Raw genomic sequence first — 21,853 nt, forward strand, 5'->3', positions numbered from 1 at the left:
TCCATGTGTAAGAGTTGTCTTCTTTACAAGGTGAGGAGAAAGGATGGTTTCTGGAGAGCAGTGATGACATCAATTTGAGAACAGTTACTTAGAAACAGCCCTGACTGGCTACAGGGACAGCCAACGATCTTCAGGATGGGCCTAAAGCATTGTGACCGAAGCAACAGAGGTTCCTTATGATCCTCAGGGGCCAAACTCCCTCCCCAGGGCCAACTCCGGGAGGTATAGATACTGTTGACAAATACGGAATCCCAAGTAGCCTAGTATATTAAAAGTACACAAGAGCAGTTTCAGGGCAAACCAGCCGGCCCCGACCTGTGCAGCAGGCCTCCATCCTATCTAATAAAAGAGTAATATGCAAATTGACCATCACCCCAACACACAAGACTGCTGTCCCCTTCTAGACACAAGATGGCGGCCACAAGATGGCCAGCAGGGAAGGGCACAGGTCTGCAAGGGAAGTTGTGGGCAATCAAGCCTGCAGGGGAGGGCAGTTAGGGATGACCAGGACGGCAGGGGAAGGCAGTTGAGGGGGACCAGACCTGCAGGGGAGGGCAGTTAGGGGTGACCAGGCCTGCAGAGGAGGTCAGTTAGGGGCAATTGGGCTGGCAGGGGAGCAGTTAGGCGTCATTCAGGCTGGCAGGGGAGTGGTTAGGGGGTGATCAGGCTGACAGACACAAGTGATTAGGAGCAATCAGGAAGACAGGCAGGAGAGCAGTTGGGAGACAGCAGTCCTGAATTGTGACAAGGATCCTAGATTGAAGAGGGTGCAGGCTGAGCTGAGGGACACCCCCACACACACCTTGTGCATGAATTTTGTGTACCTGGCCTCTAGTTTTGAAATAATTTTAGATTTAAAAAAAATCACAGATAGAGTTCCTATATACCCTTTGCCCAGATTTGCCACACAAACTATTTTCTCATCCCTGAATAGGTTAAGAATAAGTTGAAAGTATGATGCCCCTTTTACCCTTTATAGTTTGATTTCCTAAAAACATCTTTGTTTTCCTGATCCAAGATATAATCCAGATTTATATATGGCATTCAGTTGTCATCTCTTCAGTTTCCTGGAGTCTTTTCCTCAGTCCTTGTCTTTTATGACCTTGACATTTTTGAAGAGTACAGTTGGCTATTTATTTGTACAATGAGCCTCAATTTGGGTTTATCTGACTTTTTATTGTAGATTCAAGTTATGCATTTTTGGCAGGAATAAGAGATTTATATCATTCTCAATGCATATCATTTTTGTTTCATTCACTAGCAATAACAACTTTGATGACTTGTCAAGTTTCTCACTCTAAGTCACTAATTTCCCTTTTTAATTATTAATAAGTATCTCATACAGGGAGATATTTGGAGACTATATAAATATCTTATTTCTCGATAAACTTTCACCCAGAAATTTTATCATCTATTGATGATTCTTACCTAAAGCAGTCACTACGCAGTGTGGTTGTCAAATGATTTGCTAGTTATTCCTTCTGTATTTAACAGTTTTCTCCTTTGTTAGCTATCTATTCATTAATTTGTTAATTAATTCACTCACACATCAGTGGTGATTCATAGCTTATTTTATTCTAGGATTTATAATTTACTATTATCACTTGTTTTGGTGCTAAAATTTTCTAAGATTTATATGTACACACACACACAAGTGCGCGCGCGTGCTTTCCTATCTATATCTATTTCAATATAATAAAAACACAAGTGTATACTGATAGCTCCAATTCAAATCTAACACAATTGGGTTAATATACCCTCTCTTTCTGTATTTGTAACTCCTTCTCTGAATGTTAGCTCACATTATTAACTATACACTTATTTATTTGCTCAGTACAGGAAGGTATACAAAGTAGTTTCAGAATTACTAAACAATATCAACAACAACAACAAAAAAAACCACCAAAACTAATAAACTAATTTTCATTATTCATTTACAGTTCCTTTTGTCTTTAGCCTAAAAGTAGCAGTCAATATGTATATTTAAGAATCTTTTGGATTAGTTTATCTCCCGTTCAGTGTGGCTGTATTATTCATTTGTAATAGATTCATCTTTTCCTGTTTGTACTGAGTTTAGGGTCCCTCTCCATCCTTGTCTTCATGTTATTTTCTCTCTACCTATGTATTTACAGCAGGTAAAATTGTTTTACCATTTAAAAAGTTAAAGTTAATTCATCAATTCATTTTACCTTTGTTCACTCCCCCTTATGACTAATTTTATGTACTTGACTAAAAAGCGAGGACCCAGAATTTTAACAGCAACCCCCCACACTTGCTGCAACTTACTGAGATTGAACCTTTTGAAAGAAGATTCTAAATAACCAAAAGTTTTTAATGTCATTTATTCTAGTAATTTTTTAAATTTCTGACTGAAATATATTAAAATGTTTTTGTTTTGTTTTTTGTTTTTTTTTAGATAATCGCTGCTGTAAAGGAACAGCTCAGTGTGTGGCCTGACCTAGGGGGAATGGGGCATTCTCAAGGCTGAGCTGTGCTCAATGCATGGCTTCTGGTGAGTCCTGGACCAAAAGCCTTTACAAAGTGACAACATGGGCAAAAGCAAATGTTTAAGAATGCTAGTCCATTTGGATAAACCACATGAAACTACTGGAAAGGATCAGACTACCCTCACCATTCATTCCACTGTCAGTGGACTCTGCTCTCCTTTGATGGATAGTCATAAGTCTCCCACCTCTTTTAGAACGAAGGGAATTTCCTATCAACATCTCCTGGCATTGCATACAGACTCTGTCCTGATAGCCTAATCCAAGGGCTCTGAGGCATACCTATTGAACCAGATGTAACTTTTTTTTTTTGTAGAATAAAGAAAGATATAAAGTAGTGGCAATTTCATAAGGTTCAACTTGATATGCTGGAAGAGATTCTTATAAGCTTCTTACTGCTCCCTTCTCTGGGCCTAACTACAAATGGAAACCCACTTCTGCTTTGAGGAATGCGGCACATCCAGGAAACCCTGCCACCCAGGAAGGTGGCTACACTGGGAATAGTAACAGAATTAGGCAACCATCACCACTAAGTAGCTTTAAAACACGTGTGTACAGGTTTTTGCATGGACTTGTGTTTTCAATTCTCTAGGAGTGGACTTGCTGGATCACATGGTGACTAGGTGAACTTTCTTAATGAACTGTGCACTGTTTTCCGAGTGGCTATTCTATTTCAATCCCATCACCAGTGTGTGAGGATCCCAATTTTTTTTTTATATCTTGCCAACACTTACTATTGCCTTTTTTAATTTTAGCTATCTTAGGTGTAAAGTGATCTATCTCCTTGTGGTTTTGATTTGCATTTCTCAATGCTGTTTCATTTTAAAAACATTTTGTTAAAGAGGGCTAAGAATAAAAGCCTTCTATTTTCAAATAGCATTTTGATCACAGAGAAATAACCTGAGAATCACAAATTTTTCAACATAAAGGAATGAAGTTGAACGAACTTTTACTTTTCAGAAGTTAAAAACATAAATTAGAAATATAAACTGGCTTTCTGAAAATTGATAGATATGTCCTATCAGGAACTATGTAGGTAAACACATACTTTAGAGATAGTCTGAAGTCTCAAGGGACCAAATTATATTTACAGTCTTCTGAGTACTGTGAGCTTTCTCTTCTAGAGGCAGCATAAAACACCCAATCAAATTAGAAAGACTGTAGGCAAGGTATATGCACAAGTTTCCCTAGGAGTCTAAAAACAATTGTCATTCAGTTGGAACCTTAAAATGACTCAGTGGCATGAAACTTGAACCTGGGTAATCTGACTGTTGCAGTGAGGTGGACGGAGCTTATTCAGACACCAGTGTGGAGGGAAGTGAAAGGAAGATCTGCATGTTACACATATAAACAGATAGGTGACAGAGGAAAAGAAATGGGGGATGGTAGATGCTGCAATTTCAAAAATTCCTCCCCACTCAATACTATTCCTAAAAATGAACAAGTAGAAACCTTCCATCATTTATAAACATATCACTGAATCACATGCAAAAACTTGTGATGCCCAAACATTTTTAAAAACACACACACACACACACAAAACTATCTGTGAGTGAAGACAGAAGCAGGAGGCTGGCAGAGAACTAGATTCTTTGCTGCTAAGTAGTAGAGGGTTATCTACAAAAAGCATGAAATTCACAATATTTATTATTGAATTTTTGGGACCTCCTAACCTAGTGGTTTTCAACCGTGGGTTGGTTACTGTCCTCACTCTCCCCTCCCACCACTCCCACACTTCTTAGGGACATCTGAAAATGTGTGTGAGTGTTTGGGGGCTGTTGTAAGACCAAGAGCCATACCAGCATTCAGTGGACAGGCTAGAAGGTTAAAGGACTACAAAAAGCAAGACATTCCTCCACAACCTAAGAATGATCTCCTTCAAAATGCCAACAGACTCCCCAAAACTGAGGAAGACAGTAAGATCCAGAAAAGTCAAGTAACCCAGCTAAATTCAGTTAATTGGGGGAAATCCAGAATTTAATTTTCCGATTCCTGTGATTGTGCGGGTATGTGTGTACTTGACAGTTCTGGGAAGTTCATTATTTTACAAAGACTATATTATTTTCAGGTAATAATAGAGGCAGTTGTTCCGTTTCCACTGTGCTGAAATTTAGGTAGACACGGGTTCCAGCAAGGAATGAACAAGTGAGGAGAAGAATCCGTCAGATGTAAACCGTATTTCATACTTTTCCTAAATAAGGGCATTGCTTGCAGAAACATCGGGACTGTTAGCACAACAGCCTGTGCTGCTGGGTCACTGCCCATTGAGAAACTATCAGGTCAATTATGCCTTGTTCTCTTTCTTAATTCAACTACCTCCAAGGGCTTGCCCTGCATTTATCTTAGAATAATCTACTTACTGGCTGTTCTCCTTGCCTGAGCAGTCTTTTGAAAAGAACGTGTTCTCCTCCATTGGTGATGTATCTAGATTACACTTGAAGAAAGAGACCCCTTGCCAAGACCGGTCTGGCTCAGTGGATAGAGCGTCAGCCTGCGGACTGAAAGGTCCCGGGTTCCATTCCGGTCAAGGGCATGTACCTTGGTTGCAGGCACATCCCCAATGGGAGGTGTGCAGGAGGCAGCTGACTGATGGTTCTCCCTCACTGATGTTTCTATCCCTCTCCCCTCCTCTCTGTAAAAAAATCAATAAATATATTTTAAAAAAGAAAAGAGAGACCCCCTGTCTATGTGCTCTCTGTGGGTCTATGTGGCTGTGTGGGTGGAAGCTGGGCTGTAGTACAGGTACAGGTCCTTGCTCCACTGCCTAATGTAACAGTCTTCCAGGAACCATTAGGTTTCTCGGTGTCTTGTAGGCCCTTGTTTTTAGCCCCTGGAATTAAAGAAGTAGGTTTGTTTCTAAACCAGATGTTCTTTAAAACACAACAAAATCTTATCCTGCTCTGAAAGTTTTACCGACAGAAATGCACGGCCAGGTCTAGCCTAGAAAGTCTCCTGAGGTTTATCCTTGACTTCAAGCCTATGCACTCTCTCTTCTGATAATACTTTATGACAAGCTCACGTCTCTGAGTGTTGCAACAGAATCAGCTTGGCCACCATCACAAAACCCATCATCTCTCACTAGCCATCTTGGGTCTGGAATAAAAGGATTTTAATAATATTTCCTAGTGACTAGGCCACTTCCTAAAGCAGTTTAGCCTTGGATTCACTTTTCTGTGAACAAATGTTAACACTCCAATGGACACCCCCTCACCACCAAGCCAGACTCCTATGGAAAGCCTACAAAGTGGTTAAAATATCTGCCCTGACAATGAAATGAGGAAAACCTTGTTCCTGTCCTCCCTCCCCTCCTCGCCCCCTAATCTAGAAGGCTTAGGAAAAGACCTAGGAGATGGCAGATCCCTTTTACTTATTGGTGAAGGCAGCAAGGAAGTAGGATCCCCAGAAGTACATCAACTGTAGTTAAATCAGTGACTATTACAAAGGAGACACCCCAATTCCAGTTCACAACAATTTTAAGTGGAAGATGTGTCGTCCCCCTCACCCCCCCAATAAGAGGCTTAAGTTGTGGCAATTACAAGTGTGGGCTTGGGAGTCTGCCTGCCTGCAATCAGACCTCCCTCCGTGGTAAATCTTGGACACGTTTTTAACATTTCTGTGCCTCAGTAGCCTCAGCTATAAACTAGAAATGATGAGTCTATACCTCATAAGGCTAACTGTAAGGAAAAAAATGAGCTCTTCTTGCCAATGGTTAGATTGAGGTCGACCTGTGACAGATGCTCCTGTGGTCCCGCGCTCATCAGCTAAGGAAGGAGCTGCTTATTAAACATGAACTGAGATGGGTTTCTCCTTTGGACCTTATGCAAAGGTGCTTCTACGGCTTATAAAAGAGATGAGAGTTATACTCGGCTCTGAGAATCCCCCAGATCAGTGGTCGGCAAACCGCGGCTCGCAAGCCACATGTGGCTCTCTGGCCCCTTTGAGTGTGGCTCTTCCACAAAATAGCACATGCGAGCGCGCACGTACAGTGCGATTGGAACTTCGTGGCCCGTGCCCAGAAGTCGGTTTTCGGCCTGGGCGAGTCTATTTTGAAGTGGCGTTAGAACACTCAGGGGGCCAAAGAACCGATGTGGCTCGCGAGTCGCGGTTTGCCGACCACTGCCCCAGATGGAGTGCTGAAGCAGTGGCCTCTGGAGCTGCTGTCTGAGCTGGTGCCAGGGAATCCTTTCATTCCACCTGGTTTCCTCTCCCGCCCCGGGAGGATATCCTCCTGGCACCTGCCAAACAAAGGACCTGAAGCACGTCCCGCTTCTCCCCCACTTCCGCTGCTTCGCAGAGCCTGGGTAGCTCTTAGGGGGACTGGCTGGTACAGAAGTGCAGAGACTGGGTTCACTCTGCAGGAGAATTAGGGAGAAGCACTTCAGAGGTATCTGGGTCTTCATTTGACTTGACCATCCCAGCTAAATTTATTTCTTCTTCATGAAAGTATACTTTTCGCTAGCCAGCCACCCCTTGTGTACACAGCCACGCTGCCCTGGGAGAATCTGCTTTGTATAGGATGACTATAAATTCCTGACAGGGGCTTTGAAACAGCTATAAACTCAGTCTTTAACATGTCAACAGAATAGGAGTCAAACAGAGTTTATTTTCCAAAAGGTTGCGAGGGCATGGTTATTTAAACTCCTGCCGCCATCTTCTCAAACTGTCCTAAGAGAATGCGAGAGACCTGGGCCCTGACAGTGTCAGGAAGGGTGTGGGATGTCTCCACGTGAAGCATGGTCAGTGACCCATCAAAGCAATACTTCGTACTGATGCTCTGAAATAAGTGGTATTATGTGGAAAGAAACAGGTCAGAGTGCAGGTGGTATTCTTTCATTCGGGAATCCTGATGTTTAACCTTTTTACTTGGAAAGTAAACAGGACTCAACTGTTCCGGGAGGGACAAAGGAATCTCTTAGAATCCTGAACACACAAATACCAAATGTGGCCGGTGCAGCCAGCAGTCCCTTCATTATACAGACCTGACACCGCCTCTCATGTCTCATCTTTGGACAATGAATATACCTATAAGCAGCCCCCTTCTCAGGGATAAAAGGTAGCAGCTGCATGACTGCCTTATACTCCTGTTACCTGCCAAATAAAGGTACCCCAACAAATGGCTCTCACCATGAAAGCTTAAAAGGAAGTGGTTCCTAAGCAATGGTTTTTGACCCTGAAAAGCCCTTTGGGTCCTCAGCGAAATATTGACTCATGACATTCTAATGTGCTGTCTGTCATTCCAATGGGCACCAGTGAAACCCCAGAATTTGGCAGCTAATTTCACTTACTTGGGAAAACAACAAAGAAAGAAGATCTGCCACAACCAAGTACTTCCCTGTACTTGTCCAAAGCCGTATGGCTTCACAGCAGAGCTTTCAGACATTAAACTGACAGTCTAAAGAAATGCCGAATAGAAAATATGTTCTGGCCCTCAGTCAGTTTGGCTCTGTGGATAGAGCGTCGGCCTGCAGACCAAAGGTCCCGGTTTTGATTCCAGTCAAGGGCACATACCTTGGTTGCAGGCCTCTACCTGGACCGGGCCCTGGTTGGGGCACATGCAGGAGGCAACCAATCGATGTGTTTCTCTTATATCAATTGTTTTCTCTGTCTTTCCCTCTCTCTAAAAAGATCGATGAAGAATATCCTCAAGTGAGGGTTAACAAAATAAATAAAATTAAATAAAACATGTTCTGTCAATGTGAACACGTGAATAATTTCTAGGGTATATAGTCAGCTCTTTTGTAAAGTCCAGATTATGGTTTTAAATCAGCTAGATTGGGACCAAAGAAAAAAAAACTTAACAACATAAGAAATCACAACCATATTCTTAGCTATAGTCTATATTATTAAATCGAGCCAGTATAGAAAATATAGATCTTTAATCACAAAGAGTATCTAATGAAAAGGCAAGGTTGTTTATTATCAATTACAACAACAGCAATCACTTAAATCTCTTTTCCTATGGATGGCAAAATTGAGACCATCACTTTCATTCATAAGGTTACCTATGTGCTCATACAGCTTTGTGTAATTTACAAAACTCAAGATTAAACTGGGAAGAAATGAGTTTTTAGATACTTACTAATCACATATCCAAAAGCTCATTTGTAGATGATAACACAAGTCCTCTAAAAATAAAAAAGGTTACTGATGTTGAAGCTTAAGTTTCAAGGATGGTGTTGAAACTTTGAGGAAAAGAGTTATCCTATCTAATAAAAGAGCAATATGCAAATTGACCACACCTCTGCTATACCCACAAGCCATGCCCACCAGCCAATCAGGAGTGAGTATACAAATTAACCCAACTAAGATAGCTGTGGCCACTGAGTGAGCAAAAGGCTTGGGTTTCCCTGGCAATGGAGGAAGCCAAGCTTCCTGGACACTCTGGCCAGCCCAGGCCTCTGCTCAAGGCTACAAAGTTTCAATTATAGAAGATAAATAAATCCCAGATACCAGGGCCTCCACTTGGGTCACTGGGGGGGCGTGGCTGGCCTGCAAACCACCACAGGCCCCTTGCCCAGGCTGCCCATATCCCAAGGGAACCCCCACCCTGATGCAGAACACCCTTCAGGGCAAATCAGCTGGCCCCCACCCATGCAGCAGGCCTCTATCCTATCTAACAAAGGAGTAATATGCAAATTGACAATAACTCCAACACATAAGACGGCTACCACTATTTGGACACAAGATGGCAGCCTCAAGATGGCCAGCAGGGGAGGGCAGTTAGGCTGGCAAGGGAGCAGTTAGGCATCAATCAGGAAGACAGGCAGGTGAGCAGTTGGGAGCCAGCAGTCCTAGATTATGAGAGGGATGTCCAACTGCCCATTTAGGAATCGAGCCTAAACAGGCAGTTGGACATCCCTCGAGGGGTTCTAGTTTGGAGAGGGTGCAAACTGGGCTGAGGACACACACACCCGTGCATGAATTTTGTGCACTAGACCTCTAGTTATACATAATTACACACTCATCTTCTAATTATTAAAAATAAGGCGACTGACCTACTTCTGTATTCAACACATATTAGGTACATGCCAGGCAAAGACAATGTATGTATGTATTGTGAAAATACAAAATGAACTGAGATATGTTGAATGATTAACACTGTGCAATATAAAGTCTCAATTATAAAACCAAGTATTTCTTGTATCTATGTAGAAAAGCATACAAAGAATAAGTCTTACTTGTGATGTAGACGGGCTAAGAAAGTGCATTTAGCACACTCTTCTTTTAGCATTCAGCATTTGTTAGATCATGAGGACCCATCTTAACTTTCTGTATAAGCTTTAAGGATCATTTTGTAAAGTTTACTTGGAGTCATTATTAGTGACTGGTGTAAAAGAGGAAAAAGATATGGGGGTAGAGAGGAAAGGAAAAACAGTGCTGATATAAACAGACACTGCAATTGAAAAAAGACAGTTGCCTAAACTTTCCAAAATCATTTTACAAGATTTCCATTTATAGATTAGACACGGGCCACAATAAGTCTCCTAGTATATTTTAACAGCCCTGTTTCTTTCTTTCTTTTTTTAATTAATTTATATATATATATATATATATATATATATATATATATATATATATATATATAAAATTGATTTTTTTACAGAGAGGAAGGGAGAGAGAGAGCTAGAAACATCGAAGAGAGAGAAACATCAACCAGCTGCCTCTTGCACACCCCATACCGGGGTTGTGCCCGCAACCAATGTACATGCCCTTGACCAGAATCGAACCTGGGACCCTTCAGTCCGCAGACCGACGCTCTACCAATGAGCCAAACCGGTTTCGGCTTAACAACCCTGTTTCTGCTTGCCAGCTCTTCAGTGCTGAACACCCCACTTCCCAACAGAATCTAGTGGAATCTCCGCATTTGTGCATGTACAATCAAGTTCAGGTCATCTTAATGTCAAATCTTAATATTAAAGTTAGTCTTAAGTTAAATGTCAAGAGGAAATAAAAAGAATGTGTATTCTAATTATTGATTTTTAATCTGTATAACAGGATAATGGCAATTCTTTAAAAAAGGTGCTAAATTTAAAATATTTTAGATGTCAACTGCTTTATATTCTCAACTTTACTCAATATAAAAACAAGTGCCAAATACACCAAGAAATTATTTACTTGGCTCTCAAAGTCAATAATTAACATCACTATAGATAAATCAACACATGGATAGGAAATCTGTTTTCTGATGAATGCATTAAATATATAGAAATAAGGAAAAGGGGTAGCATTTGTTCCTTAAACCTATTTTAAAAGAACTCAAGGACAGACCATCACATGGCTTGCAAGCTCTTTCCGAACAAAAATCTGGGGCTCAGATACAAGTTATTTGAAAAGAATGTAAACAGTGATATCTAAATTTGGGAAGTTCACTACAAAGTACTTCCTGTGCTTCACAAGGAGCCAAAACAAAGTGAGTCAAAATGGATCTCACCTCTGAGCCATTTCAATCAGCACTCTTCCTCCTCTCCAATGCATCCCCTCTAAGCCACTTACAAAGCTGAGGCTGAATTTCTCCCTCTATGAAAAAGATTGTTTAGATGATAAATTCTAAGGAAACTCACTAGCTGATAAAACAACTTAAACAGAATGGATGTAGGAGTCTTTGGTTTTAAGTCAATTCAAGGGGAATCCGAAAGAGAGAAAGGCAGGCGCATGATTAAATGGATAGAATACATGAGAGATGCAGGTGTGTTTGCTGGGCTTTCTATATTTAGAAGGCTTGAGAATATTAAGGACATTTATAACTTTGTTTCCCTGAAAAGCTCCAAGAAAGAACTACTTAGTCAGTATACCATTAATTATATTATAATACAAATCAATGCTTAGAAGTACTCAGAACCCAGTAGAATTTGGTGTTCTCTATATTTTTACATATAATCAGTCTATAGGGAAGGGGATTTAGGAATCCTTTGTGAAAGTTATCATCACCATCAATTAGATTTTTTACCGTTTACTGAGTACTAATCGCTTTAAAAATACTTATCTAATTAATTTGATCCTCTTAACCACATGTGTCAAACACAAGGCCCGCGGGCCAAATCCGTCCCGCCAGGCCTTGCAATGTGGCCCGCACTACGCTGTCATCACTGCACTCCGCTGCATTTCCATCACAATGACAGTTTATGACTGTTCAGTAAACCATTCGGCCCGCGATTTAGGCTGGATTTTAGATTTTGGCCCCTTCTCTGATTGAGTTCGACACCCCTACTCTTAACCATTGAAATATTATCAATAGGAGGAAAACTGAGCCTCAGAGAAGAGCCTAAAATCAGTAAGTGACACTTACCATCTGCAAAAACATGAATGGACCTGGAGAGTATCACGCTAAGTGAAGTAAGTGAGTCAGAGAAAGACAAATACCATATGATTCCACTTATAGGTGGAATCTAAAGAACAATAAAATTGAAACAGACTCATCAACACAGAGAACAGACTGATGGTTGCCAGAGGGGTTTAGGGATGGGATGAAAGAGTGAAAAGACTAAGAAGTACAAATTGGTAGTCAAAAAATAGTCATGAGAATTATAGTTCTCATGACTTTAATATAGTTAATAATACTGGGATAATGATGTATGTGGTGTCAGATGGGTACAAGATTTATTGGGATGATCACTTAGTAAATTATATAATGTTTAATCACTGGGTTGTACACCTGAAACTAATATAATATTGTATGTTAACTATAACTGAAAAATAAATAATTAATTTTTTAAAAAGTTCCAATTGGTAGTTTCAAAAGTCACCGAGATATAAAGTATAACATAGGGGATATAGTCATTAACATTGTAAAAACTATGCATTGTAAAAACTATGTATGATGCCAGGTGAGTACTAGAAATACTGGAGGGAATACTCAGTAAGATATATGATTGTCTAACCACTGTTCTGTACACTTGAAGCTAATATAAAATAATACTGAATGTAAACTGTAATTGAAAATTAATTTTTTAAAAATCCTCACACAAGGTTATGTGTATTGGTTTTGGAGAGAGAAAAAGAGAGGGAAGAGAGGGGGAGAGAAGGAGGGAGGTGGAGAGAGAGATGAGAAAGAAACACTGACCAGTTGCTTTCTAGGTTGCTAGTTCAGAGCCCTAATCAGGGACTAAACCGTCAACCAGACATGCATCCTGATCAGGAATCAAACCCGAAAACTTTCTGGTGTATGAGATGATGTTCCAACCAACTGAGCCACACAGCCGAAGCAAAAATAAGTTTTTAAAAAATTAAAAAGAGGAAAATCTGGAAAAGTCATTAATATTTACAATGCTAATCCTATCTAATAAAGGACTAATATGCAAATAGACCGACAGCAGAACAAACGCAACAATCGAACTGATCGCTATGATGTGTGCTGACTACCAGGGGGCATGGATGGACCATGGTGGGCGGCAGCCTAGGGTGGAGGTAAGGGGTCAAGGGGGTGCCAGACCAAGGCAGGATGCCAGTCCCTGTCATCTGGGTAAGCCTCTGGTGATAACTGAAAATTCTTTGCTCCCACGCACCACAGTTCTGCCCACTGCTCGCTGCTGCTTGCACCCACTGCTGGTGCCAGCCCCAATTGCTCTGTGCCTTCAGCAGGTGCAGGCAGGGCTGGCACCATCAGCGTGTGGGAGCTCCAGCAGTTGGAATGGAGCTGCAGACAGACAGGGACCAGGGGCCGTAGTGGGAGGGCCCAGGTGGGGCCACGGAGGATTGGCCAAGACCCACCCCTGAGCCTAATGCAGCTCATGGTCCACAGTTCCTTTTAAGGTGCATGAATTCATGCACTGGGCCCCTAGGGAGATCATTCACAAGAAAATACAAATAGTTAATAAACATAAAATGTTCATAATAAAAAAAGTGTAAATTAAATGAAAAAATCAGTAGCAGAACCTAGATGTGAATTTGAGCAGCTTGACTCTTAACACCATTATTACCTTGCCTTTGACCAGAAAGCCCCCTAGACATAATCTGTTACCAAGAAATTTTCCTTGCTCTCCCTCTTAGCCTGAACTTAGAGATTTAATACCTTTTCACAGGTACAAACACACTAACACTTATGATGTGCACAAATACATAAAACGACCCTAATACATAAAATATACAGTGCATTTTTAGCATCAGTGGTTTTGAGGATTGTATTAAGGTATTGTATATTTTCAGTTTGGTGAACACTGCTACAGACAAAACCAACAAGACACAGTAGTGTTGGAAAAGTCATCTTTCTACTATAGTTACCTAGGATGTCCCTAAGCCTAAAAGCCTACCCACCATTAGTTTTGTCACTCACTTATTTAGAATTCTAAGATGTGTAATCAGCCTGGTTGTTTTTTTTCATTGAAGTGTATCCATGACCTGTATGTAACCTTGAATAATCACTTCTGCCTTCTACTCAGTAGTCCTTTATTTGTACATTACATTGACATTCTAAATGCAAACCAAAATTCTATGAAAAATTATGCTGTAATATTGAGAATTCTAAATTTTATTCTGATTTTTGAAATGGCTTTATAGTTGTCTGTTTTTGCTCATTTGTTATAAAATTTCTGCTTGAGAATGTGATGTAAATGCCTTTCTTTTTAAACTTATTTTCATTTCCCATAATACATTTCCAGATTTACTCTAAAGGACAAAATGAATTAAAATGATTAGAAGAGAGCCATTAGTTATGAGTTTTCAACAAAAATTTTTGACCCAACTACATTTTCTGGGGACATTATGTTGACCTTTTAATTTTAAAACATTAATCTTTAAAACAATAAAACAAAACAAACAAAAAATTTAATAGATAAAGCATCGGCCTGCAAGTTTGATTCCTGTCAAGGACATGTACCTTGGTTGCAGGCTCAATCCCTGGCCCTGGTCAGGGGGCATGTGGGAGGCAACCAATTGATGTTTCTCTCTCTCTGCCTCTCCCCCTCCCTTCCACTCTCTAAACATCAATGGAAAAATATCCTTGGGTGAAGACTAAAAAAAATATATTAAATTAACTTGCTCCACAACAGCTAGAAAATAAAACTTACACTGTTTTTTGCACTGTCCGGGTTACTCAATGTACCAATTTTTCAAAATGTTCTCTATTGAAACTTATCACTACATTTTTAGAAGATGAACTCTGTCTTAAAATATATTTCATGGTTTATATTCTATAAGTATTGGCCTTTTATAGCAAATTTTATTATTTTTAAGATCCTAAATTAATCAAATTATGTTCACTAGAATTGTCCTATCTTTTAACTAGAGGCCAGTGCATGAAATTTGTGCACAGCGGATGTGTCTCTCTCAGCCCAACCTGCACCCTCTCCAATCTGGGACCCCTCAAGGGATGTCCGACTGCTCATCCCTCTCACAATCCAGGACTGCTGGCTCTCAACTGCTTGCCTGCCTGCCTTCCTGATTGCCCCTAACCGCTTCTGCCTGCCAACCTGATCACCCCGTAATTACTTCCCTGCCAGCCTGATTGATGCCTAACTGCTCCCCTGTCAACCTGATTGCCCCCAACTTCCCTCCCCTGTTGGCCTGATTGCCCACAACTGCCCTCCCTTGCAGGCCTGGTCCCTCCCAACTGCCCTCCCCTGCTGGCCATCCTGTGGTGGCCATGAATGATGAGAGAGAATCATTGACTGGCTGCCTCCTGCATGGCCCACACTGGGGATTTGAGCCCGCAACCCAGGCATGTGTCCTTGACCCAAATTGAACCAGAGACGCTTCAGTCTGAAGGCCTATGCATTATCCACTGAACCAAACCAGCTAAGGCTTCGTGTAATATTTATTAAATGTCTATTAAAACAAGAAAAGTTTACATTTAAGTATAAATGAAGAAAATACCTCATACTGTATATACTTGTAAGGAAATAAGAATACAATAATTAATGTTCTCTCAATGTACCCTATTCTGCTTTAAGGGAGATAAGACCCACTCCCACTCCTTAAGACTTGTTCTAAGACTCGAAAATGTTCGAATTCATTCCAATTACAGAATAAGACCAAGGGTTTCAGCTTTGTGGACCACAAGTTCAAATCCAAGTAGATAATCAGAGACATTAGGCCAATGGGAGCTCTCTTGGCCCTAGTCATAATGATGGTTATGATCATCCAGTAATAAATAAAAGACTGAATTTACAACAAAGACAGTGAGTTTTAGGAGCCACAATGTGATACACTGCAGAGCAATCAGCAATGTGGATGACCTAGAGAGCGGAGATCTTTGGTTTTAAGATTTTTGGCGTGGCTTCTTAGTAAAAGGAATTCTAGCAAATACGTCACTTCTTCGCATTTCATGTTCCTCAAACACTAACTACACTTTTAACTTTCATTTACAATAAGGGCAAAAAGATTCTCAGCATTTCTGAAATACCTGAAGAAAAACCGGAAATAGGGCAGAGTCAATATGAGATTCTCTTCAAAAAGGGAATCTAGTTAAGTTTTAAAAAGTAGATCCTTCAAAAAAGGCAAAATTACCAAGTCTGAGGGCAGTTTCACATGTAATATTTGGTGAACTACTTTACCTATAGAAGAGCTGGGTGAACTTGAGATTTCCACTTGTACTTGCCACTGGAATACATACTGGTTTATGTGTGAGAACTTGTGGTTCTTTCTGTCCATTTCCTGGGGGAAAGGATGATGCTAACATTTTTGGCTACTATTCTTTCTCCAACTTCCTTAGGATTTCTTTTACTAGCATTGTATCTTATAGTTTCCTATGTGGATGCTAAACAGATATAAATAACCTACTTTTCTTTTTTTAAATATATTTTATTGATTTTCTTACAGAGAGGAAGGGAGAGAGAGAGAGTTCGAAACATAAATGAGAGAGATACATCGATCAGCTGCCTCCTGCACATCCCCACTGGTGATGTGCCCCCAACCAAGGTACATGCCCTTGACTGGAATTGAACCTGGGACCTTTCAGTCCGTGGGCCAATGCTTTACCCTCTGAGCCAAACCGGTTTCGGCTAACCTACTTTTCTTAAGGCAAAGACACTAATTAGGAATTTAGCGTATACCTCACATCCACCTTCATTTTTCTTTTTTCCAGGAAAACTTGAAAATTACGAGTCGTACCATTCCTACAGAAGCTTTATAACAATTCAAAAATGCAAGACCATCACAAAGAGATCAGAGCACAGGGTGTGGGGCCTGTTTCAAGCTGGACTGAAATGCTTGTCAAGCCCCAAAAGGCATGCAATCACTGAGAAGAAGAGAAGTCCAGCACGCTGCATCATGGCGCCACAGTGCTAGCGCAGGCACCGTCCCCAGCCTGGTGACGTCAAATGGCTGCCTTAAAACTCTGCAAGTCAACAGTAAGCAGTTACAAACAGATTTAACAGATAAACACTAGATCAGACTCATGATCTCATCTGGCAGCCTTGCATATTCCCCATCCAAAAGTCCCAGCTGGGATCACACTAATTAGGCCTCTTCAACACTCTGAGCAACAGGCTAAGAGAAATGTAGGGAGAAAATGTAAAAACTGGTAAAAAACAAAAACAAAACAACAACAACAAAAAAAACAAAAACAAAAAAACAAAAAAAACCCCACCATACTGACATGATGCCTGGTGAGGGGAAAGCTGACGGAAGCCATCTGATGCTTATGTTTGGGAAAAGGTTTTGTTTAGTGGAAATACTTCACCTAACTCACAAGCTGTACAAATAGTAAGATCAAAAGTCCTAACTTGCACAACCTGCCAGGAAAACCTGTGATACAGGAAACAGAGACTGTTGTCCAGACCTCTGTCAAACCAAAGCCAAACGTCTTTGTGTGGCCAGTACCTGTCTCAACTGCCCTGCTGTCCCTCTGTACTCAAGAATTTGTATCAGCACTTTACGGCTGTATCTTGGGAGTAAAAAAGTTTATTCACGGTATAGGTTCATAATTACAGCACTTCCAAGTGTTTCTGCCTGGTAGTTTCCCTTTAACACCTTTGGAAGTGAACAATACCCCTATTTCACAGATGAGGAACCTGTATAGGAATAACGAGTTAATTATGCCCAACCATTTGGAGAACTCAAACTACTCAACAAAACTAAAATTATATGAAAGGTTGGAATCAGTGAGATGTAAATACCTATATTGTTTACCTCAATACCAAAAACTTATGGAAATGAAAAAAGTGAAGTTTTCCTGATTATATAAGTTGTTTTTCAACACGTGACACTATCAAGTACCTTTTCAATGTGCTTTCTTACAAATTAATATTTTTCTAAAATTTATTTTTATCATGCATACAGTTGAATCAATAAATTTCTACAATAATCTATACTAATAAAAGAGAAAAATGCAAATTGACCATACCTTCACAACACCCACCAGCCAATCATGAGTGGGCATGCAAATGAATCCAACAAAGATGATGGGTTAATTTGCATATGCAGGTGCTGAGGCGGGGGGCGGGACGCGTATGTTGTTGCCATGGAGAAGACGCAGGCGTTCCACACAGCCCCACCCATTCAGGGCCTCTGGGCATCATGGGAAGGTGGAAAGGTGGCTCTGGGTGGAGCAAAGATAGTGCCAGCAGCCAGGGGAAGAAGGCCCATTCTTGCATGAATCTTTGTGCATCGGGCCTCTAGTCAAGGAATAATTTAGTATTATATATCCTCAATTCATCTTCATTTCCCACTTACTATTAAGGCTGTGTTGCTTTTTTCCTCTTCAATTGCTTTCATCTCTTTATTCCAAAATCTATATAGACCTTGAGAAAATACCTTTCTCTGATGTCTTAAGTTTTGCATTCTTTTACATACAGCCTGCAAATCTTATCTTATTAAAAGAACCATCCAATGGTTGGGTTTTCCCCTCTCTTCTTTTATTAACAGGTAAATATTTAAGGTCAATAGTTCCATTAATTAGAACTGCCATCACAATTCTAAATGCTTCTTTTTGTTAGTAACATTTTAAGTCACATGAGTTACCAGAAGAACTCAAATCCACTACTGAAATCAGGAGTTCTTATCAAGATTCCAATGATCAATTCACTCCTACTAGCTTCATTATAATAAAAACAAAAACAGAAAATAACAAGTATTGGTGAGGATATGGAAAAATTGAAACATTCATAACTTAGCTGGTGGAAATATAAAATGGTACAGACAATATGGAATGGTTTGAAGGTTATTGAAAAGCTAAAAATATAATTACCATATGACTCATGTTCCCTTAAGTATATAGTCAAAGAAATTGTTGCTAGTCAAACAGCTACCGTATGCCAATGTTCAACAATGCACTATTCACAATGATAAATAACTGGTGGAAATAACCCCTAATTTCATTAACAGATGAATGGGTAAACCAAATGTGTTATATGCATACAGTGAAATATTACTGAGCCAAAAAAAGAATGTTGTTTTCATACATTCTATACTGAATCCTGAAAACATTATGCTAAGTGAAAGAAGCCAGATACAGAAGGACAAATATTTTAATATCTATAAAAGGCAAATTGATAGAGACAGAAAACAATGAGAAGTTACCAGGAGCTAGATGGAAAGAAAAATAGGGATGTACAGCTTAATGGTTAGAGTTTCTGTTTGGGTTGATGAAAAAGTATTGGAAATAGATAGTGGTAGTGGCGATGGTTGTACAACATGGTAAATGTAATTAATGCTAGTGAGTTGTACACTTAAAAATCATTAAAATGGCAAATTTTGTTATATTTTATCACAACTAAAAATAATGTAACATACCAAAAAATTTTAATTGTACACTTTAAATGAGCAAACTATACATCGTAATAACTATGCAGGGTGTCAGGTAGGTATTAGAGTTACGGGGGGGGATCACTTCATAAATTACATAAATGTCTCGCCACTGTGCTGTACACTTAAATCTAATATAATATTTAATGTCAACTGTAAGTGAAAAAAGAAAAAAAAATTTTAAAGGGCAAATTATATAGTATGTGAGTCAATGGACTCAGTGGATTTGGGGTGCAATGATAACTAGAGATGACTTAGATCAACAATTTTCTATTGATGTCCTGTAAGAATTTTTAAAACATGTAAAACCTGACTATTAAGTCAGGAGCACTGACCTCTTTTCCCTTAGATTGTCAAATATAAAAATGACAACAGCCAATGTGAACAAATCAAAATTATACCTATTTTTGTCAGATCAGCAAAAAAAAAAAAATATATATATATATATATATAAATAAAATTTGGTGTGCTGCACAATTTAAGTAATTATGGGTCTAGTAATAATTAATGTCGTTTTTAAACATTCGTTTAAAATCTTGCTTGGCGTTGACTTGTATTGACATAACCTTCAAACACGTGGTATCTACAGAACGTGTGAAGTGCAATTAACAAGTTTTGCTTGAAAAAGTTTGTGTTTGGTTTGGTTTTTGTTGCAAAACTAGGGCTAAGAAGATGGCGGGTGAAGAGCATATTCGGCACTGCATGCTTTACGAGTTCCAATTAGGAAGAAAAGCAAGTGAGGCTGCAAAAAACATCTGTAGTGCTCTTGGTCAAGATGCAGTTAGCGCCAGAAAATGCCAGCGTTGGTTTGAGAAATTTCGCGAGGGAAATTTTTCATTAGATGACAAGAGTGGTCGAGGCCGTGTGTCCAATTTTGATCAAGAAGCTCTTCAAGCTCTTTTGGTGCAAAATCCTCAAATTATCCAACAAGAGCTTGCGACAACTTTAAATTGTTCACAAAAAACAATTTCCAATCAATTGCGTGCACTTGGCAAAGTCCAAAAGTTTGGAAAATGGGTTCCTCATGAGTTGACCGACAACAACCATAATCAAAGAGTCACAATTTGCAGTTCGCTCCTCTCTCGTCAAAACCGTTTGCCGTTTTTAGAGCAAATTGTTACCGGAGATGAAGAATGGGTGCTGTATGTTAATTTGAAAAGCCGGCCTCAATGGTTGGACAAAAATGAGGCTCCGCAGCCCACGCCAAAACCTGACTTGCATGCGAAAAAAGTGATGTTGTGTGTTTGGTGGAATTTTAAAGGAATTCTTTATTATGAACTTTTACCATCTAACCAAACCATTACAAGTGCAGTGTATAGTGCCCAATTGGAAAGTTAGCCCAAGCTTTAAGAGAAAAAGAACCCGCGCTGATTAATCGGAAGGGCGTAATTCTTCACCACAATAACGCACGACCGCATACTGCAAGAATCACTGCTGAAAAACTGCACCAGTTGGAATGGGAAGTTCTCCCTCAACCTGCATATTCTCCTGATATTGCCCCTTCCGATTATCATTTGTTTCGTTCTTTGCAAAACTTTCTTCTTGGAAAAAAAATTAATAATGAAGAATGCCTGAATTTTTTGCATCAAAATCACAAGAATTTTACAACAGAGGGATTAAAATGCTTCCTGAGCGTTGGGCACAAGTAGTAGAAAACAACGGCAACTATATTGTTGATTAAATTTTGTTGTATTGTTTAAATAAATTCGATTTTAAAAAGTATTAGAAAACGACATTAATTATTACTAGACCTAATAGTTTAGGTGTGCAATGAGTTGAAAAGGGTTGAAAAATTGCTGACTTAGATCAATGAGTCTAGTTTGAGAGTAAAGCAAAGTACTGCTAGCCTAAGCAATGTTAGTTAAGACAATTTGCAGTACATAGTTTGATAACATCAGACTTCTCTAGTCCTAATATAATACCTACCCCCCCCACCCCAATAATAGCTATTTAGAAATAGGGGAGGAGAGATATAAAACAATTGGCACATATACACAAGAATTTACACACAATCTTTTCAAGTACTTCATATGAGCAATTCCCAAGTACCGGTGTAAGATGATGTTCACTAAGGAACCGTACACAAGCAAGGAGTACGATGAGCCTGCTGATCGGAAGTGCTAACTAATAATCATTTTTATTCATAGTCAGAGACGATGTCACCTAGGCAACAGCAGCAATAACGGGGCCTTTACAATTGGTAGGAATAGCCGGAAATGACAATCTCACCTCTGCTCGGGGTCTTTATCCTCAGACCTACGCTGCTTCCTGTGTTTCATCTTAGAATTTTCAAAAATAAGATTTTTACTCACCAGGTTAACTCCGTATTTAATCTACGTTCTTAAATTATAAACAAATCATAAAGACAGTTAGATACTTTAGGTTTTCGTCTCCCGCTTCTATTAGTATGGAAAATGGAAAACTGCTGGTACAGAAATTACGAATGTATGTGGATGACGAAGAATAGGTCAGATACTTTGCTGCCGGTTTAAAAAATAAACAGGGTTTCTAACCATGAGGAGTAATGGGAACACAGATAACCTGAAGGGAAGCCTGGGTTTGGGTTATTTTTAGCTTAATTTGGGAATTTACAGTACTTAATTTAGAAGATAGGAGTTATACCCTGATACAACTCAATGTTGCCACTCAATTCAATCAGAGCTTTTCCATAA

The 21,853-nt window shown here is 39.7% G+C and overlaps 1 protein-coding gene across 7 annotated transcripts in view; it reads right to left on the bottom strand.

Annotated features, from left to right (window-relative positions):
- Window positions 1–21,853, bottom strand: part of RBPMS (RNA binding protein, mRNA processing factor) — a 160,886-nt gene that overhangs the window by 60,766 nt on the left and 78,267 nt on the right. The window lies entirely within an intron of this gene.

The sequence above is a fragment of the Pipistrellus kuhlii genome, unplaced genomic scaffold (genome assembly GCF_014108245.1).
Source record: "Pipistrellus kuhlii isolate mPipKuh1 unplaced genomic scaffold, mPipKuh1.p scaffold_m20_p_3, whole genome shotgun sequence".
Lineage (NCBI taxonomy): Eukaryota > Metazoa > Chordata > Mammalia > Chiroptera > Vespertilionidae > Pipistrellus > Pipistrellus kuhlii.